The sequence below is a fragment of the Leptidea sinapis genome, chromosome 17, assembly GCF_905404315.1.
Source record: "Leptidea sinapis chromosome 17, ilLepSina1.1, whole genome shotgun sequence".
NCBI classification, from domain to species: domain Eukaryota; kingdom Metazoa; phylum Arthropoda; class Insecta; order Lepidoptera; family Pieridae; genus Leptidea; species Leptidea sinapis.
In genome coordinates this window covers 5,902,406-5,924,262 of record NC_066281.1, presented here as the reverse complement: position 1 = coordinate 5,924,262, position 21,857 = coordinate 5,902,406, and positions in this window count along the sequence as shown.

The window sequence follows — 21,857 nt, the reverse complement described above, 5'->3', positions numbered from 1 at the left end:
TTCTGGAAAAGATCATAAAAAAAGAAATGAAAATATAAAGCAAGTAAATCGCACATGAATGCCATATTAAAATCGAGCTAAGTTTGAATATATTTTTTCAGCATTCACAAACACGTGTTCGTGACAGTCAGTGTTGCCAGCGATCAGATCGTTTTTTACGGAAAAGGAGGACAAACGAGCGTTGCCGGCCTTTAAGGAAGATGTACGCGCATTTTTTGAAGATACCCATGTCGTATTGTTCCGGAAACACCGTGCTAGGAAACTCATCCCACAGCTTGGGTGAAAGAAGTTTCCTGAAAACCGCACTGTGGAGGAACGCCACACATCGAGATGGCGGGGGTGATATTCTAATTGGCGGCGTGTCGAAGGTAGAATAATGCGGCAGAAATCAGGTCATACAGCTCTTCGGAACACTTCCCGTGATATATGCGAAATACAATGTTTACAACAACAAAATTTTATGAGCGATGCGGGATTCGAACCCACGTACTCCAGCGTTCCGTGCCGGTGCTCTAACCAACTGAGCTAACCGTTCGATTACCGCCTCGTTCTAAAATTCTGTTAGCTTTGTTCAACTCTTAGGTTAGAGCACCGGCAGGGAACGGAGGTCGTGGGTTCGAATCCCGCATCGTTCATAAAATTTTGTTTTTCAAAATTTATTTATCAAATTATGATAATAACTTTAAACTTTTGAATATAATATCTACTATAATGTATATAAAAGATGAAACTAAACAGAACGCCACCATTGTAATCGCTACTTTGTGTTCCGCCACTTGGTTATCCGACGTAGCTTTGACGCTGAATGTGATAGCTGGTGACACATTTAACGTGTGAAATAAGAACTAATAACATATATATATATATATATATATATATATATATATATATATATATATATAAAGCACAAACACTGCGTTGGAAGCAAAAATCAATAAGTCTGGATTTCTGGTGGTCGGGATCAAAACATATTCACGTCCAAACATGTCGACATGAAGTTGAAAATGAGGTTTGTTCGTTCAGGCATTTTTTGGCACTAGCATTTTAATAACAATAATAATAATAATTAAATTATTATTGTTATTATTAATAAAAGTTTTTAACGTAATTTTTCCATATTATTTAATCCTTATATTAATACTTTGAATTCCATGACGCTAAGAGCTTTATGTTGACAACGTGATATAGTAACAAATTAACAGACAATTTAAGTATTGACATGCAATAAGTAACTAGACTCATAATCACGCACAAAAATATTCTGAAGCATAACTCTGCCTGCAGAGTTTTCGTACGTCGTATTTGTGTTTTGACCGCGCTTTGAATACTACGCCACGCAATCACTAAGTGGTCAGTGAAAAACTGTCCAAATATAACCAAGCATATCCAAATTTAAAAAGGTCGTATTTCAGGTAAGTGCCCCTTTAAATTAACAATATTGTGTAACTAAATTGACGTTTATAATCATTTTTAACCGACTTCAAAAAAGGAGGAGGTTCTCAATTCGTCGGTTTTTTTTATGTTTGTTACCTCAAAACTTTCAACTGGGTGAACCGATTTTGATAATTCTTTTGGTGGTCTTTTCGAAAACTGGTGCTTCCCGAGTGGTCCCACTGTAATTTGGTCCAGATCTGACAGTGGAATCCATGAGAAAACCATAAAAGTCTTAAATTTTGCTATACGTACGTATTGATTATGATTATGATTCTTTTTTTATTGGAAAGGATATATACTTCAAAGATAGTTTGGTGAGAGTTTGGTTAGGTTCTGATTACGGAATCCATGACAAAGTAACGGAACACTGTCTGTAATCAAATTGCAAAGTACTTACGTTCATTGCTGCATTGAAAAATTTAGTATATTTACACATATTTAGACAAATTGTTAGTTAGTGTACTTCATTCACTAAAAATCATAAAATATTTTTTTTTTTAACAAAAACGAACAACCGCCTTCAAAAACACTATTCCAAAACAATAGATATAATGTGCACTAAATAGTATAAAAATAATTGCGTATTTTTATACAATCTAATTAATTAATGTTATTCTAGTTACGATTATTGTAATTTTGGAGTCGGTATCATCCAAGATAGGTTTGTTACTACATACATAGTTATAGGTGAGATGTGCTTGAGTCGTGAGGAGGCGAGAGGCGAGAGCGGGTTGCGGCGGAAGGACACCGATTCCAAAAATAACAATAATCATTACTAGAATAAGATTCATTAATTAGATTGAATAGTGTTTTTGAAGACGGTTGTTAGTTTTTGTTAAAATAATTTTTTGCTAAACAATTACATTTCATTTGCTAAAACAAAATACATTGCCAACGAAAAGTGATTTTTTACAGTAATGATTTTAAGAGAGAGAGAAGTAATAAAATTTAATAATACGTACCTATTTTGGTTTTTGCTTTTCAAAATGGGGGTAATTAGTTAAAATTATGTATCAACCTTCACCATATTCACCTTGAAATTATAATATCATAATAATCATGGTTAAATATTTCTTATAAAAGAGTTCTCACCAGCAATTATTATGATGTACATAAATGTTCGTCTGTAACTTTAAATTTTATTACAATTTTATTAAAGTTGTAATATTTTAATTACATAATTTAACTATAGCCGAATATATTTGGCAGTCGGGTTGTTTCATATCACTACCTTCATGGTAGCCTCAAAAATAGCTCGTGTGCTGTCCTTAAAGGCTGACATGATTTTTTATGGAAGAGGGGGACAGTTGAGCGTAACTGATGTTAAGTGATCACCGCCGCCCACATTCTCTTGAGTCAAAGGAGCGTTACATCATCATGAACATCAGGTGCCCTGCACCGCAATTTAGTAATAGAACACAACTTTGACTTCACATTAGAGTGCCGATTCGACGCACACACACATACGCGTGTTTTAAGCACCCGCTAAGCAATCTTGGGAACACAAAACTAATCAGTGTCACGCCGAACGCCGCCGAAACGTCAATCTTTTTATAATATGTACCAACCCTCGCTCGGCCCATACATAAGTACAAATTTCAAGAAAACCTCTGAGTTGCATAACTCAGAGGTTTCCTTGAAATTTAGTAGCATTACTGTTCTATTATTTGTTGTATTTTATCTGTACGCTCGTCTGTCCTACTCTTATATCAAAAAAATCTCAACTACAACGTAACTTCATAATAAGATTGGGACAGGAAGCCTGAGGAAGAGTACAGGGTACAGCAGGATGAAACAGGGATTCTAACCGAGAAGTAGGTTTAAATTGTATAGAACCTGCAATCATATTCTAAAAATGTGTATCACTCGACGATTTTAAGTGAATTTGAATAATATTAATTTTCTTAGTAAGAGTTAAAAATTATTTCAAAAAAACCTTGAGTCATAATACTGTAATATTAAAGCTTATCCTTACTAATATGTGTCCTGGTTTGTTATTTATCCCGAAATATTTTAAGATTTCCCGAGGAAGTGAAATGAGAAATTTAATAATTTGTCAAGTATCTCATTTTGTGAATATATTACTTGATATGTAATCATTTGACAAAATACAGTTTTAACTAATGAATAATAGACCAGTGCCGAAGCCTTTGAAAATGATAAAAAGTGAAACAAAATAATAGTAGGATGAAACCCATTGGAAAAGGACGAGAATATAACAAAAATTAAGGGAAAAATAAATTACGGGCGATCTGAGGTCGGGAAGTGGAAAAGGGGGGGTGTTTTAGGGTAAAAAACGGTTTATCTCAATTTCCGGCAAAACTACACGTCCTATGGCAAAAAGTTAATTGCCAAAGTTGTAGGTAATAAAGAGATCTACAACTTTTGTGATAACACTTTTTTCACATAACCTCAAAATTTAGGTGAAAAGTTCAAAAAACCAAGTTTTTGGTTTTTTATTTATATCTTTTTCAATTTTTTTTTTCTACGAAATTTGGTGAAAACTTACCTTATTATGTCACTGTAATTTATTTGATTTTTAATATTTATTTTTTCGTCTTATTTTAACGTAATATCAAAAAAGCACCCTAATTTTCAATCGAAAATTCTGACGTCAAAATATCAGCTTTTTTCAAAAAGTTTGGGGACTTTTTGTTCGTTGAAATATCTACTTTCTGATGGTGTAAAAAAAATATAAATTACAATTGTAAATGTTCGGAAAATTTAAGTCCAACAAAAGGCATTTCATAAAGAATTCATACCTGTTGTTTCGTAGCAGCAAAAATATGGATTACGATTAATTAAATTTATTTACAAAAATGTAAAAAGGATAAGGATTCAGTGTTAATTTAACCTTTTTTTAAATTTTATTGATTTTCTAATCCATATTTTTGACATTTTTCAGATGTTTTTCCTCTATATATATCTTCTATATAGATAAGTTTTGGTAATTTAAACAATTATTATCAATCAATGAATTTTGACAAATTTTATTTTAGCTGTCATTGCCAATTTACATAATTATAAAAACATTAGATTGTATAATATTGTTATGATGTAACCAAAATTTGTCTTATTTTTAATAGTTTGGTAAGTTATGAACTTTCTCAAGCATAACTTTACGTCACTTAATGACTGATTATTTTTCATGCGTTTTTTGTCTAATGATAGGACACCAAATTAATTAGCCTAGTCTCTACCTAGCTACAACGTGTAGGTATAATAATAAACTATATATTAGACCTAAATATTATAATATTTACAGTAATTTAAACATTTTATTTGTATTATTTGTAGATTGTATATTGTAGTAACACTTATGAACTATTAGTATAAAAAAAATGATCTAAACACCAAAGCGTAATTAAATTTAAAAAAAAAACCGGAATTAAATTCTAATCAACTTGTCACGGCACCACTATTATACTATTTACTCTTGCAATCTTCTAATATATAAAATTCTCGTGTCGCGGTGTTTGTAGTTAAACTCCTCCGAAACGGCTCTACCGATTCTCATGAAGTTTTGTGTGCATATAGGTAGGTCTGAGAATCGAACAACATCTATTTTTCATCCCCCTAAGTGTTAAGGGTAGTCCCCCTAATTTTTAGAAATTTTTTTTTTGATACAACATTAAACATACATACACACAACCCTAAATTTTCAATCGATCGACACCTATCGTACGGAAAAGTGAAATGGAAAAAATAACTATTTTGCAAACTGTACAAACGTCATCGAGCCAAGTATCATGTTGATTCGCGAGGGTTGTAGTTGTCGGAAAGAAATAATAGTTATTTATGCAACTGTTGTGTAATAAGGGGTATTAAAACACGAATGTGGATTTATCTCACGAGGCGAAGCCGAGTGTGATAATAGTATCACATGAGTGTTTTAATACCTAATTATCAACAGTTGCATACAAGACTTTATCTACACCCAGAATATGAATCCTCTAAAAGATTCTGGAGCAGTTAGCTTACTGCTAACATTAAAACACCAGTCCTAGTAGTAACCTAATATATAATTAAAAAATCAATAAATAAATTAAATTAAAATTAAATATCATTCGTTACTGATTATTATTGATGATTATTTACATTTTGTATAGTGCAATAATTAAAATTCTCTCGAATATAATGTTCTTTTGCAGCGTTTAAAATGAATCGCTCATTTTTTGTAAACAAAACAATAAAAATATCGAAGAAAAATGGCGGGGATTCGAATAACCTATTTTTTTTTACGGCGCGCGACGGTCTGGGAGTGTGGAGCGCGCGTAAACGAAAATGTTCTTTTTTTGAAATTCATACAGATACCACGCATCGAGCAATAGGAATGTGGCTGTATATTAAAACTCTTTGCGCAAGGGATAAAAAAAAACATAGGAGTGTTGTTATGAAATTCAGTACACAATTGTAATTGTACAACACTCTTTTGGGTGATGTAATGGTTATTAGAACATTGGGTGTTTTAATGTTGGCAATAAGCTAACTGTTTCAGAATCTTTAATAGAGGATTTAAAGCATGGGTGTAGATAAAAACAATTACTTACCTCAACTTACACAAAAATCTATCTTCTTTACATCTTCACATTAACTTTGAAGACATTTAAGTCTATCGTGTATTTTAGCTAAAAAGGTTTACCTTACTTGTACTCCTCAAAGAATCAAATCGTTTTAACACTGTGTAATGTTTTATCTGTGTTAAGGTAAATAAGTAATTACGGAATGCATTTGTTTAATTAACATTATGGGTAAACAATTAAATATATTATTATTAGATAAAAATAGGTCACATTGTAATTGTTTTAATATTGTTATGATAAATAATAATATTATGTCTAGAAATATGTCTTGTCTTAGAAATATATGAGAAACATGAAACTCTTAAAATTGTTTTATTTAATAACTATCTGACACGACAGATGATCTTCTGTCAATAGAAAAAAAAATATGTTATTATGCTAGAATAATCTATACTAATATATATAATATTATAAAGCTGCAGTGTTTGTTTGTTTGTTTGAACGCGCTAATCTCTGGTACTACTGGTCCGATTTGAATGATTCTTTCAGTGTTGGGTAGTCCATTTATCGAGGAAGGCTATAGGCTATGTTTTTTTTTTTCAAAATTAGGGATCCATAATAAAATTACTATTTTGTAACACAAGGTGTAAAATCGAAAACCTATTTTTGCGTGCGCTGCAAAAACTATTGACAATAGAACAAAATGATGTACAGGCTATAATATAGGCAATATTTTATTACTTATAAAACTATCGCGTGAATTATACTTTATATGGCAAAACAACGTTTGCCGGGTCAGCTAGTGTAGTCTAAAGCCATTGGAAATGTGTAATCAAAGTTAATAAGTTAAAAATGAAACATAAACGTATGTGTAAATGACTTTATTATGTAGGTAATAAAATTGATACGGATTAATATCGTACTTGTGTAAACAGCTTTTACATTGCCGCTTTATTATTGTATTAAAATGGGTATAGTATGTTATTCTTAAGAAATAGACATATGCCATCATATAAGATACACAATTCCACCATACATCATTTTGGTATATTTAACAAATTTTGTTTTCGTTGACAGACGGTTTATTTTTTTCCGACACCTCCAACAAATATAGTTAATGTCCACAAAAATGTAAACACAAAAAACTTAACAAATTATATGCTCAAACCTTCCTCGAGAACCACGCTATCTATTGTTGAAAATCGGTCCAGTAGTTTTTGAGTTTATCGCGAACAGACAGACAGCGGCGGAGGACTTTTTTTATAATATGTAATAATTTGATCATGTTATATAACAATTTTTGAACGTACCGTACGTACTGAGAAGAAATTTCATAAGCATACAAAAAAGACTTAACTGAAGTAAATGTGTATGTCGTCGTTACGCCAGGGTTTTCTCGTTTAGAGTCCGTCACAGTGAAATAAGACGCTAAATATTCCTCAGTTTATTTACGCACAATTACTTGTGTAGAACTGAACAGTCTTTACATTTTTTTTTTTTTGCGCCCAAACAAGGGAAAGGGTAACCCTCCGGGATAACGACGGGAGGGAGGTGGTGAATGCTCATGCAACGAGAATTTGATAGAAGACACAGATGTTTCTTCTAGCACCGTCCACGATTTACTTAGAGAGATCTGCATGGCCCGTGTATACAGCATCTCCAGTTATGTCATCTGAACAGCAACGCATATTGAAGGCGAGCAACATAATATAACAGATGTGTGTAAGAAGTAGTATACCAACGCAGCCTAAGTCTGCGTTGGTTATGTAGGACTCACGTGAAAACCAAGGTGCCTACCCACTAAACACCACCTGCAGTTGGCTTTGGACAGGTGCCCTCTAGGCCTACATCGATGGCGACCTTCTCTTGGGGAGAGAGAGACGCAAGCGGCACTTCCTATGGAGTTTCCACTGGGATAACAACAGTATTTACATAAAAAAACTGCTTTTATAGTTTTCCTACAACAGATATAATGGGTATAGTAAATTCAACTTCTTTTAAAACAAATAAATAAAATAAACTGCAAAATAATTCTTAAAATACATCTTAATATTTATAAAATATGTTTTAGTGAATTTAAATAACTTCAAATGATTTATATAATACAAAGGTTTGTTCATTTAATTTGAACAAACATTAATAAGTAAAAAGATGGCGCTTCAAGCAACATCCGAAATGCAATTGAGGAAGACTTATTGCATAAAATAATATCTAAATGCAGAATAATGATATTAATTCTAATAGTAATTAATTTAAACAAATTAAGTATTTTAACAATAATTAAAGAAACATGAAATATCTTCAAAACTTTCAAACAGTCAAAACAGTTTCTATTAAATATCAGACCTTATCTAATAAATAACGGCAATTGTTTACAAAAAGCTATTTGTATTGAAATCCTATATATTTGATATCTCTAATATATAAAATTCTCGTGTCATGGTGTTAAACATTGAACTCCTCCGAAACGGCTTCACCGATTCTCATGAAATTTTGAGTGCATATTGGATAGATCTGAGAATCGGACAACATCTTTTTTTCATCCCCCTAAATGTTAAGGGTGTTTTTTTTTTATTTGTTTGATTATGAGTCGGCATTAGAAAATACATACAACTTCAAATTTTCACCCATCTACGACCAACAGTTACTTTTGTATCGCGATTTTAATATCGGCAATACAACGTTTGCTCGGTCAGCTATTATTTCTATAATAACATACCTATTCACTTTAACGATAAACTACAACATTAATATAAATACTTGCCAATTATTGCGATTTGTGCCCAAATGTGAAATATAAGTTACTTACATAAAATTCAGCTTAAGAGGATAATTAAACAAAATTACACTTGAAACACAGGTTTACCTAGTTCAGGCACATTGTTAACTAGCTTTTAAGTAAGACTTGTATTATTATTCTTATTTTGTAATTTAATAATCTCTTAATAAATAAATTGAAATTGATACCAATAATGTGTATAGTGGATCCTAAATGTCGGCAAAAGTCGACGCGTACATTCCGAGATATAAAAAGTCTCTATTGAAAAAGCATTAAAATTTAAAATAGGTTTACTTTTTTGATCATAAATATTCAAATAAAAATTTGCTTTAAGGAAAAATATAAAAATAATAATAAACATGTGAGACGAAAACTTGAAAAATAAATGACACGGTCAGATACAATTGTACTCAAAATTATATTGTGAATGGAAATTTTAGTATAGGCTTTTATAAGAATTAGGCTGGGATACATCATATAAGCTGTTATAGTTACGGCTTAAGTCTAATTTAACGTTAACAGTAACGCTGACTTTAACATAGACTGCGAAATGTGTTGCACCATCCATCATAACCCTTGGCATAGTTAGTGACAGGTCGCTATTTAGCTAACATTAACAATAGCTTTAACCGGCGAAGATTTCATTCAAGAATACAACTAATTTTTTGCTTAACCGGTATTTATTATGTTTGTTATTGGTAAAGTTAGTAAGCCTAGCCTAAATGTCACAGTTCGGTAAACTTGTTATTTCTAGAAGTTTAAAAATGAATATTAATAAAACAAAAATAGTAATAAATAACCTGTCACTACTAATAAACATACGCAAGCTAATACTTATCAACAAAAAAGTAATGAAGAGAAAATAAACCTACAAATAAATGTAGTTTGGAGCCAAAGGGAAAGGACATATCCTATCGTACACCATCTCTTAGGTGTCGAGAGTATTAAAGCCAACTTCCATAATTTTGGACCTAAGCCTGATAACTATTATATGCGGAAATGAAGGGTCCGCAGGAGACCAGAATGTCACAAGAAGTAGAGATTTATGGCAGTGACCTTTGTGATAGGGCGAGGGCCGGTGATTAGGGCGTACGAGTCGCATATAAAGGTTAAAATAATTATTAATTAATAATAATTGGTGCCTTAAGGAAACAAAGATTATGTTATTTGGATTAATGTTACATGAAAAATTTATTTATTTATCGTATGCACTCAAGATCATTTACAATACAATTTTTTTAATCTTATGTTACATTTAGTAGTTCTAAAGTATATGACAATTGTGGTGAACATATTATAAATTACAAAAAATAGTCCCTAATTACTTCTGAAAAATAGAATTAATATTATCGCTTCAATAAAAACAAAATAAGAAATTTAAGTACAAATTATAAATTTAACTTATTAATTAAAAAAAATGGAGACGAGATTCAGATTGAGTACCAGCTAAGTTTTTTACAATACTTTCTTTAAACCTGACCAGCCCACTACCGAATATATCAAGTTCTAAATTGGTATCGTTTAACTTGTTGTAGTCGCGGTTGGTTTTTTTCAGAATGAACTTGGATAATTTTCTTGATTTGGAACCTTGGGAACGAATATGGGACAGCAAGGTTAATATTCAGTTACTACATTGTATTTGACCGTTTAAAAGTTTTTACAGAAATATTACTCCGGCAAGAGATCTCCCATCGAGCAATGCAATCATACAACTAATACAGTTTCCTGAGGCGCTGGTGCTACGGGGGTGTCTATGAGAGAATCCAGTACTAATGTATGCAAGGTCGTATGGGTGCGCTTTGGTTACTCTCATTGCCTGGCGAATGTATCGTATATATGGGATTCCATATAATGCTACCGTATTCATTATGACTGCTCACTAGAGCGTTATATAAAATTGTTTTTGTTTTGGAGCCGAAACAATTTGAGTTTCACTTTAGAAATCCTAACATTCGATGTGGTAATTACTTTATTCTCCTTTGAGAAAATCTTTATTTTAACAAAACGTATAAACACCTATCTAGACATACAACAGCCACCAGAACAAGCTGGATTCCGAATCTCATACTCGACAAGTGATCACCTGCAATGTATCCAACAAATAATAGAAAAAGTAAAGGAGTACCAACAAACTATCTACATAGCATTCATAGACTTTAATAAGGCCTTTGACTCTGTAGAGCACGGTGCAGTATGGAATGCGTTGAAGGCGGATGGAGTGCCAAATAAATACATAAGGATTATACAAAATATTTATCAGAACAGCACGGCACTGATTAAGATGGAAACTAAAGGTGATATATTCAGAATCCAAAGAGATGTCAAACAGGGTGATCCAATGTCCCCTAAACTATTCAACTCAGTACTACAGCAAATATTTTTTCGACTCAAAGATAAATGGGAAAACTTAGGAATTAATATAAGTGGTCAAAACCTTACCAATCTAAGATTTGCTGATGACATAGTTATTTTCTCAAAAACACCTAAAGACTTACAGACAATGTTAGAAGATCTAAAAGAAGAAAGCAAGAAAGTTGGACTCATAATGAACATGGAAAAAACCAAAGTAATGAAAAACGTGGAAGAACATATGAATTTAATGATAGATGATTATACATTAGAAGAAGTAAATGAATACACATACCTCGGTCAAACAGAAACATTTAAGGGTTGGCAAGACATAGAGATAGAAAAGAGGATACAACTAGGATGGAATAAATTTTGGGCACTGAAACATATACTAAAAAACAAAGACGTTCCTTTCAGCTTAAAATCAAAAACATTTAACAGCTGTATCGCTCCCTCGCTAACGTATGGCTGCCAAACCTGGGCGCTCAATAAACACCAAGCGAAAAGACTAAAAGTGACGCAAAGAAATATGGAAAGAAACTTATTATGTATTAGACTAAAAGACAAAATAACAAAGAATGAAATACGGAAAAAAAGTAAACTTAAAGACATAATACGAATCGCGCCATAACACCAGATCGCGCAATGTATGAAGTAGATTCAGTGCCTGAAGTCTATTATGAAGATTAGATTTAAACGAAAGATTCCGAGGTTCATTTATGATTTTTTGTTACAAAATGTTATTTGAAAAAATAAAAAGTATAACAACCATCCGACGCATTACTTAACCGATAACTCAGTTAAACTTAATAAGTCTGAAATTACGTAAGTTTGAGATAAGTATGAGAAATGGTTTCATAAACGATAACTCGCCATTACCAAAGAGAAAGAAATTGATAAGTGAATGTAGTTGAGTTGTTAATTCCAATATTTCTTAGAAGTATAGAATACTTTCAAATAGTAACAACTCGTTTTTTTTCTTTTGGACATAGATCTGAATTGTTAGTTTTTGCGACTGAGGTATCTATAACATATACTATAATATTACATATATATATTTATACGCATATAAAGACATATTATCCGCACTCAGCGGCACGGCAAAGTGTGCTTAAAAACTATGTAAGCACACTTTTTTAGTCATGTGTCAACTGTCACTGTCCGAATCAAATCTGAACTGAATAACTGTTTTACATTGCTGCTTATTGAACAAGAATGTTTTAACCGACTGGAGTAAATGTGGCAAACCTATTGTACTTTTTTTAATAACAATTCAAAATTATTAATATGAAATTTGATACTAAAATAATTGTGACAAAGCTGGAGAGCTTTTCGTGAAAAAAAAAATATGAAAACCTAAGTGTGGCCACTTAGAATATTAAAAAAAGCGCAGTTAACACACGTTTGCAAAATGGTATACTTAATACATTATTATATAGAAAATTAAAGCATCCTTTTCATTGTAGTAAAGATCGTGTGATATCGGTATTTAGTTATTTACTACCTGAGTATGATCCGACTACTAATAGGAGCTGTCTAAAAGAACAGGTGTACTTCAAACCTATTACGTTTGGAGAAACTACGCAATCGTCTTCAGGAGACAGTTCCAAAAATAACTGAAAGGTGCTTCGCACGACTTCTTAAAAGAGAATTTATTAGAAGATGTTTACGAGTTTGTATTCGATCGGTCGCAGACAATTTGAGCACCTGTTATAAAATAAAAGATAATTTATGTACAATTTAAGACAAGACGTGTTTATTATTACAATTTAAGACAAGATTTATTCAGTCGAACTTACTCTTTTTGCATCTTAATAGCAATCACTGCATATTTATGTGAAGCAAAATTACGCATTAAAATTACGCATTGTTCTTAAATAGTTGGCCACTTAGGTTTTCATAAAATTTTTTCACGAATGTCTCTCAAAATTATTTACAATATAAAATTATTTACTATCAAATTTCATATAAAAAATTTAGATTGATACTTTTTTTCCTAAAATGTACAATAGGTACTCATACTATTTACTGTATTTCTAATAAAACTGTCTATGACCAATAAGATAACACTGAAAACACAATAAATTTCATTACTTTGCGACCTGTTGTACATGAAAGTACAGTAAGATCAATAAAACCGTATTTTTTTGAAAAACTTCATAACTTAGGCATAATTGAAATTTTATTTGAGCGCCAGATAGCTGTCCTATTATGGCCGTTCCCAATATACTATCTACAGATAGAGATAAATTACTACCTTCTTCTGTCAGTAATTAGCTGTCAATAATCTGAGGCTGTCCCAATATACCCGATAAGTCATTCTTATTGCCTTATATTGGGACGCGTGAATTGTAATTTCCATACCAACCTATATCGCTGGTAAGCTATACGTCATCCTATTGACAGACAGCATGTACGGATAAGGTGAGTTAACGTCGATAAGTTTATTGGGACAGAAAAGTCAACGATAGTTACAATTTTTTAACTCAGGTAGGCTACAACCGGAGATAGACTGAATATTGGGAACGGCCGTTAGACGATCCAGGGTTATCTATTCTTTCTGAGACACTCTGTTATATACAGGCAGTAGAAGCTTATTATGGTGTTATTTATGGCATGTCACATATTTCGATTATTTTGTATAGAACGTCATTGGTCTTGAAACAAAATATTGTATACCTGTAATAGGTAATATATTAGATTAGATAAGTACTCACTGACTTGTTAAGTGTCCACTTATTCATTATCGTCTCAAGTGCTATTAGATAATTATTTAGTGCTCAGTTATTATTTTCAACCATAAAAAGTCATATTAGCGAACATACAAAGTAAAGTTGCTTTTTATCATAATTATCTGACATAAATCTAAGTCGCCGCGGATATAAGTAATTAAAAAATAATTAAATAAGCATGGATATTATTGTTATACCAACTACTTTGTAACCATTAATTTATGAATATTGTTGAAGTAAAACTTTCTAGGCGCGACGTAAAAGTGAATACTTTATAAAAAAATTGTATCAGCTCAAATCTTCAAGTGTATTTGTTTATTTATAACTACTACGTGGGTAACACTGACAATGTTGAGAACTGGCCAGTTAGAAACATAGTTAATGAAAACTTTTTTTTGAATTTCAATTTTAGAAGTCTTTGGTAACCTGATGTAGTATATTGCATTCATTTGTCATTTGTTTTTGTGAATTGGCGGGAAATCTAAGACTCTTGTTACACGTGAAAATCTAACCTAACAAGAGAAAATTTTTGGTCAATGATTTATTATGACTTTCATTGTGGGCTTTCTCAACAAAACTATGATAGGATGCGATTAGCATTTCTTAATGAAGCCCCATCTTGTGCCACTATCAACAATTGGCTTAAGATGTTTAAGCGTGCACGTAGCAATCTCAATGATGATCCGCGTGAGGGACGTCCTTTAACAGCGACTACTGAAGATAACATCAGTGCTGTGCGACGCATGATAGAGGAATATAAGAGAGTGACCCATCAGCAGATATGGGCAAGCCCGGCATTGGTTTGAGTCAATTTCAAAAAATATTACACGAACATTTAAGCGTCAGGAAGCTTTGTACCAGATGGATTCCCCATACTTTAACCGATGACCAGAAACACCTTCCCCATACTTTAACACCAACACGGACTGGTGTCGCCAAATGTTAGATAAGTTCTACGGCGGTGACTCATATATTTAACGTATTTTACATCGTCACGGGTGATGATAGCTGGATATATTGCTACGAACCCAAAACCAAAAGACAATTAGCTCAGTGGCTTTTTCCTTTTCAGGATCGGCCAACTAAGGTAAAGAAAGGAAGAATTCAAGGAAAAAAGATGATTGCCTCATTCTTGGGTCGGAAAGGTCATTTCGCGACAGTTGTGCTAGAAGATGGAAGGACAGTTACTGCAGACTGGTATGTCAATCGCTGTTTGCCTGTTGTCTTGGAAAAAATTCGACAGCAGCGCCCTCGAAGCAGGATCCTTCTTCACCACGGCAATGCTTCAGCGCACTCCGCAAAACGGACTGTTGAATATTTGACTATGGCAGGTGTCGAGATAATGAGTCATCCGCCATACAGTCCTGACTTGGCGCCCTGCGACTTTTATTTACTCCCAAGAACTAAAGATAAAATTCGAGATATTCGCTGTACGAGCCCTGAAGATGCGGTGAAAGCGTACGAAAATGCCATAGAAGAGACCCCTAAGGAAGAATGGGCCCACTGCTTTTATGGCAGTGGTTTCATCGAATGCGACGATGTGTAGAGAGGAATGGAGATTACTTCGAAAAACAATAAAAGTATTGGCAACTTGCTACATTAAGCCGTTTTTCATTTTCTAAACATTTTCAGTGTTACTTAAATATTAATTTTCTTACATTTGTGACATTATTTATTCAATAACAACGTTATACTGACATGTGGTAATGTTCTTATTCTCAATTATTTTATTTAATGGGTGAAACTTTTTTTAATATGAAAGTGGTATTAATGAATTTTATAAAGGATGTCAAATGAAATAATAGTCAGTGAAGTTGTACGGTGCAGGGCTGGTGAGGGTGCACAAGTTCACATACCTGGTTCATGTGGTTACAGCAGACATGAAGGAGGAGGATAATTGTAACATTGATAGGGAGCGGAGGGAATATGTTAGCTCGCAGATTTGCACGATGCTACACTTGCAGTCTGTGGGTTGACTATACCCAAAAATCTATTAATGCTCTCCGTGTCCAATATAATAACATCTTCAGGATAATGTCGGGACTGCCTCGGTATTAGAGCGCGTCCGGTATGTTTGTGGAGAACCGTGTCGATGGTTTCTTCGCGATCATACGGAAAAGAATCGCCTCCGTCAAAAATAGGTTGGAGAGGAGTCCCTATGTTATTTTGAAGGTGATAGCCTACAGACAGGACAGCGCATTCAAATTCAAATTCAAAGACACTTAATTCATGCAGGTCACGGAAGTAACACTTATGAATGTCAAAAAAAATAAAAATATTGTTTCTTATGGAATTTACCGCTACTTCGTAAAGGGTTGAGCTAATGAGAAGAAGTAGCAAGAAACTCATTGCCACTCTTTTAAGTCAAGATTTACATTTTAATTGGCTTACAAATCATTTTAATTACAATTTATGCAAAGTGACGCAACAAAAATACTCAAATGTCAAAAACTGAAAGGCTTACACGAGTTAGAAAAAAAGAAAAAAAAAAGGATATCAATACTTATAAACACAAGAGTTATTGAGTATAGTAGATGCATCAATCCACACATTCCGTAAATAAATAGAGGCATTATGTGAGCATTTCATAAAATAAAATATGTATATAATAACTTTAACTTTATAGGAAATAATAATAATAAAAAACACATCAAGCAGACCTCCCAGTAGCAAGATCCGCGAGTAGCACCCGTTCACGAACATGACGCATGGACCAGCCATCGCCTCCCTCGACCATATTTTAGGGAAGGAAACGACCCGCCCCACGTAGCCGCCACAAGCAGAGGCATTTAAGCGAGTATGACGATGCCTGTTACGAGAAATCTACCGAATAACAAAACAATGTTCATCTACATATTATGCAATACTTACTAAATGCCTCTACTTACAATTTTGTTTCAATTTACTATATAACTCATAATTATTATTATTCTTATTAAAATTTATTAAAAAACGGAAACAATATTAATATTTAAACTATATAACTATAATGACATTTATCATACTGAGACAGCTCAGCAGTTCAGTCCCAAGGGTTCTTTAGATCCAGATATTCAGATATTTTATAGTACCCTTTTGTATACAACTTTATTTATATTCATTTAAAGGTAAGTTCTGAATGTCAATAGGGACCTTATTATAAAAACGTATACATAGATTTATGTATATCTATAGTATTTTTGATGTCGACTTACATGAACAGCTAGCCTATCCCTATTTCTAGTATTGACATTATGAGTGTCACTATCTTTTTTAAACGAATTTATATTTTTTTACATAAACAAGGTTTTCATATATGTGTTGCGATGTCAAAGTCAAAACTTTTATTTCCTTAAATTTTTCCCTTAGTGACACTCTTGGTCCTAATTTATAGATGGCACGAATAGCTCGCTTCTGCAGTGTGAAAATGGTGTTAACATCGGCAGCATGTCCCCAAAGTAAAATACCGTATGTCATCGGACTATGAAAATAGCTGAAATAGACCAGCCTCGCAGTATTTTCATCCGTAAGTTGCCGAATTTTTTTAACTGCGTATGCTGCAGAACTAAGCTTTTTCGCCAAATTCATAATATGGGGACCCCACTGAAGTTTGGTATCTAAGGTAATGCCTAAAAATACGGTTGTATCTACAGGTTTCAACTCATCGTGTTTTACTGCAATATTTGTGTCAACCTGTCTAACATTAGGCAAGGAAAATTTAATGCATTTGGTTTTTTTTTTCATTAAGAAGGAGATTATTCGTAGTGAACCATTCCACTACTTTGGAGATAGCATTGTTCACGTCATCAAAAGCAGTATGCTGTCTATGTAGTTTAAAAAGTAAAGAAGTATCATCTGCAAACAATAGTATCTCATGCTTATTTTGGTGGTTTATATGGTAAATCATTTATATATACAAGGAATAGGAATGGCCCAAGAATCGAACCCTGTGGAACGCCTATGGTAACGGGAGATCCAGCTGACCTCTTACTGTTCACTTCAACCATCATCTGAACCCTATTGCCCATATAAGTCTTCAGAAGGCTAAGCGCTTCTCTCTTGAAAGCGCACTGGATGTCTGCTTTAGTTTGTAAGTTTATTAATTATATCAACTAATATAGAATAAGTTTGTTACTAACATATTATTTGTTATTTATAATTGTATTTTCTAACATAGGTTAAGACTGTTTCACTAACATTTATATATGGACCTATTGTTGTCTAAAATAAATAAATAAATAATAAAAATAAATAAATTATATTTTCATTATGTCAACTAAATTATAATTATCATAATATTTTCGTTAGTTGTATTTAATACCTTCTTTATAACATTATTGTTCTTTCTACCTTCGTAAAATAGCACGAGGTATAAAAACTTTTAGGGATTTGTTACGACAAAGAATATATATCTTCTTACGTGCGTACATATTAAGAACACACACTTTTGTTATCATTCCTAAATGCGTAAATACCAAATAAGAGTTACCGTCTAATGCTTGTCAATGCCATATTCAATATGTACCTATCTACAATTTAAGTGCGAATTCTTACGGTACTATCATTTATAGTTTCCTATTGAATATGCCTAATGTACCTACAACTCGTCCGGTACCGGTCGCGCTGTGACACATAATGTTAATGGCCGGATATTCGAAAGAATCCTACAATCAGATCAATGGTGATCCTTCAAATTTAATTTGGTTATTTCGTATAAAAATAAAATATTATGGATAATAATATGTATAAACAAAATGCATACAAAAAAGTTGAAAGGCAAGAAGATTTAATGTAAATCCTGAAATACACTTTATTACATTTGATAATGACTCACAATATTATTTTTAATCAAAGCTGTGTTTCATCATATCAACACTCACTTATTGCTGGAGAGCTAGGAGCAATGTTAGTTTTTTTTCTCGTTAACGCTGACGATATAACCTCTATTACAGCCATTTTAAAATACTATATTTGATTGAAAATAGCGGCCGTTGAGTATCTTGTATGTTCTTCTCACGAGCTCTACTTTTTACGAACATATGGTAAATTCAGTAATTTAAAAGGAATATTTGTAGTGACGATTCAAAAGCGCGTAGTCTTCTATGGTTATATTAATTTAACGAGTAAATTAATATTTTACTTAAAAATTATGAAAGAAAATTACATTAACGATTAAAAAATACACACTTACACTTTTTCTGCAAACGTCTGAAAATTTAAAAAAAGATATATAAAAATATTACACATTAGCTTAAATAATATTTGGTTTTCTTCTTGACTCCGTTTGTGAGGTTAAAAGGAGACCGTTTGTGGGGTAGTTGCGGGTTAGTAGTATACGGGTTGTTGGTTAGACCCTAGCTAGAAAATAATTAAATTCCAACTTTTGAAATCGTGAGGGTTGCGAAGTGTGGGAGCAGTTCTTATTATGAAATCTAAATGCTCAGATGGTCTGGAAGAACGGTGTAAATTATTCATATATTATTTTTTTCAAACATTTTTCCTAGTTCAATTTATGGCCATGACACTCGGACGACTTTTTGCATTACTTGCTTTTTGCTTCTACTCGCCCTCGAAACTAACGACCATTCTCTGCACTAACAAAAGTGTAAGCTTTAGTAAGAATTCCTAAGTCCAGCGTTTATTTGGATATGTTTTGATGGGCACGAAACATGTATTAATTACATTTCACGGAAAAAATCAATTCTTTTCACATTGAAACAATGAATAGAACAAAAACTGCATTGTTCTTAACATTTAATGTTTGGATATAAAAACAAAATCAAATTTTCGTGATTTTATTCTCTTGGCCTCAGAACTGATTCAAGTGTCATTTTACTATAACCTGTTTATTTCTTTAAATTTATTGTGCTACGTTGTTCCATTCTTATGTCAGAGCCAATTGTTCTTTTTTTTTCTCAGTATAGCTCCTTTTATAATGACGAACCGAGGTCCAGAGTGCGTGCTGTCCCATTCCTTATTAATCCTTATTACCAAAGTTAATATACTATTAAAAAAACATTGGGCAAAAACATAATATTTAGGCAAAACAAAATTCTTAAATTTTGGATTACCTACTTGATCTAGGTCAAACAGCAAAGAGAGAGGAAAAAAGTAAATACGCATATTAAGTTAATGTAATATATGTGTCAGAAGCAGGTAATGCAGAGCTGCTCGAATTGTCGGGGACCCAGTGCTCTGTGATCGGCTGAATCACTTGGCAGAGACGTCGCTTCAGTGTGTGTCTTCTTTCGCATTTATCACGAGTGTTCCGAAGGGCTGTTTCACGTGATTCCTGCCGCCGAATGCCACCTTCGCACGGCACACCCCAAATTAGGCCATCAGATGGATGTGTGGCGTGATCCTCCACAGTGCGGTTTTCAAGGAGCTTTCTTCCTCGTACTACAAAGCTGTGGAATGAGCTTCCTTGTGCGGTGTTTCCGGGACGATACGACATGGGTACCTTAAAATAAAGCACTCACATGTTCCTTAAAGGGCGGCAACGCTCCTGTGATTCTTCTGGTGTTGCAAGAGAATGTGGGCGGCGGTGATCACTTAACATCAGGTACCCTCGTTTGTCCTCCTCTTCCCTTAAAAAAACTATTATCAGTAAAAATCAAACTTATTTCTTCTAGTGAGCATAATATTAGGTATGATTATTACAATGTTACCCACTTTCATTACAATAAAGCCTTAACTTAGGCTAACTAACTCAAATGGTATTGTTTGTTTTAGTCTTCTTATATATTAGTGTTATCAAGGAGCTGGATTGCCTCCACATTCACGTGATGGTGAGTCTATGTTGATGAAGTTCAGCGTATTTTTGTGTTACTTTGTCAGCGAACTCGATGTTAAGGACCCGATGGAGATCGCAGTTTCGGATGTACCAAGGTGTGTTCACAATAATTTTTATTAATACTTTCTTGTGAAACAGTTGTATGATTTAAATATTTGTTTGTTTGGTGCAGCTCCACACTTGGATCCCAATATTCCATACAAGTCCAAACATATAGGGACTTGTATGCACAATAAAACTTCATTTGTTTTGATATCTTAGTGAGTCTTCCTGTAGCCAGTACATATTTGTTAAACGAAGTTCTACTAAGTATTCTCTTTTTTCTTGACGAGATACTTCCAGCCGCACATATGTCTGAAGTCATGCCCAGATTTCTATTGCATTTTCTTATTGATGTGAACATCGATAAATTGTGGTTATATTCGGGAAATCAGTCTGTCAGTAGGAAAATTGATAAATGATTTTCTACTTATGGCTTAGTAGATATGAGTCACTTAGTTAAATTAGTTTTATTGTATAAAAAGTTATTAGAAAGCGGTCTTCTAGATCAACTGTAAGTATGTAGGAGTTCTACAGTTATCAATTTTAGGACCCATTTGTTACCTTATTTTTATTATTCTCTTTCTCCCTTATCTTGCTAATGATAATTGTCAAAAGGTCTTTACAATACAATTGTTGTTTACTGTGGATTTATCACTCATATCTAAAATAAACCGTAGCCTCACAAATGTTGACGATGTAAACAATGCTCTAACAGATAACTAAATTTGTACAGTGCTTTAAAGCCAATAATAACCTACTTCTTAATGATCAAAATAAAAAATGTATAAAATTCACTTTTTCACCAAATCATTAGCTAACTAGATTTAATTGGAACCGCTGTTTTTCTAGGAATAACGATTGTAAGTAAACTTCCGTGGGGTAAGCATTCGAATTAAAAGACTTCGATTCTTAACAGACACTGAATTGTCATATCGTATATTATAATGTGGTAATGCTACTGATATTGACTCTGTTATTGTGCTTCAAAAGATATGTCATCAAGTAACATCTGTCCTGACTGTGGTAATTTCAATATAAAACTAACTTCTACACATAAAAATGTTAATAAATTTAAGATAATAATTGATGATGTCCTCTGCTAGAATAAGCAAATCGAGAAATCATTGACATCAACAAATCAGCATATTGAAAACTTATACATTTTGAGGTTTAAGCAATCTGAGAGCATATACTCACATTAGAATTATATTTTCTCGGGTGCATTG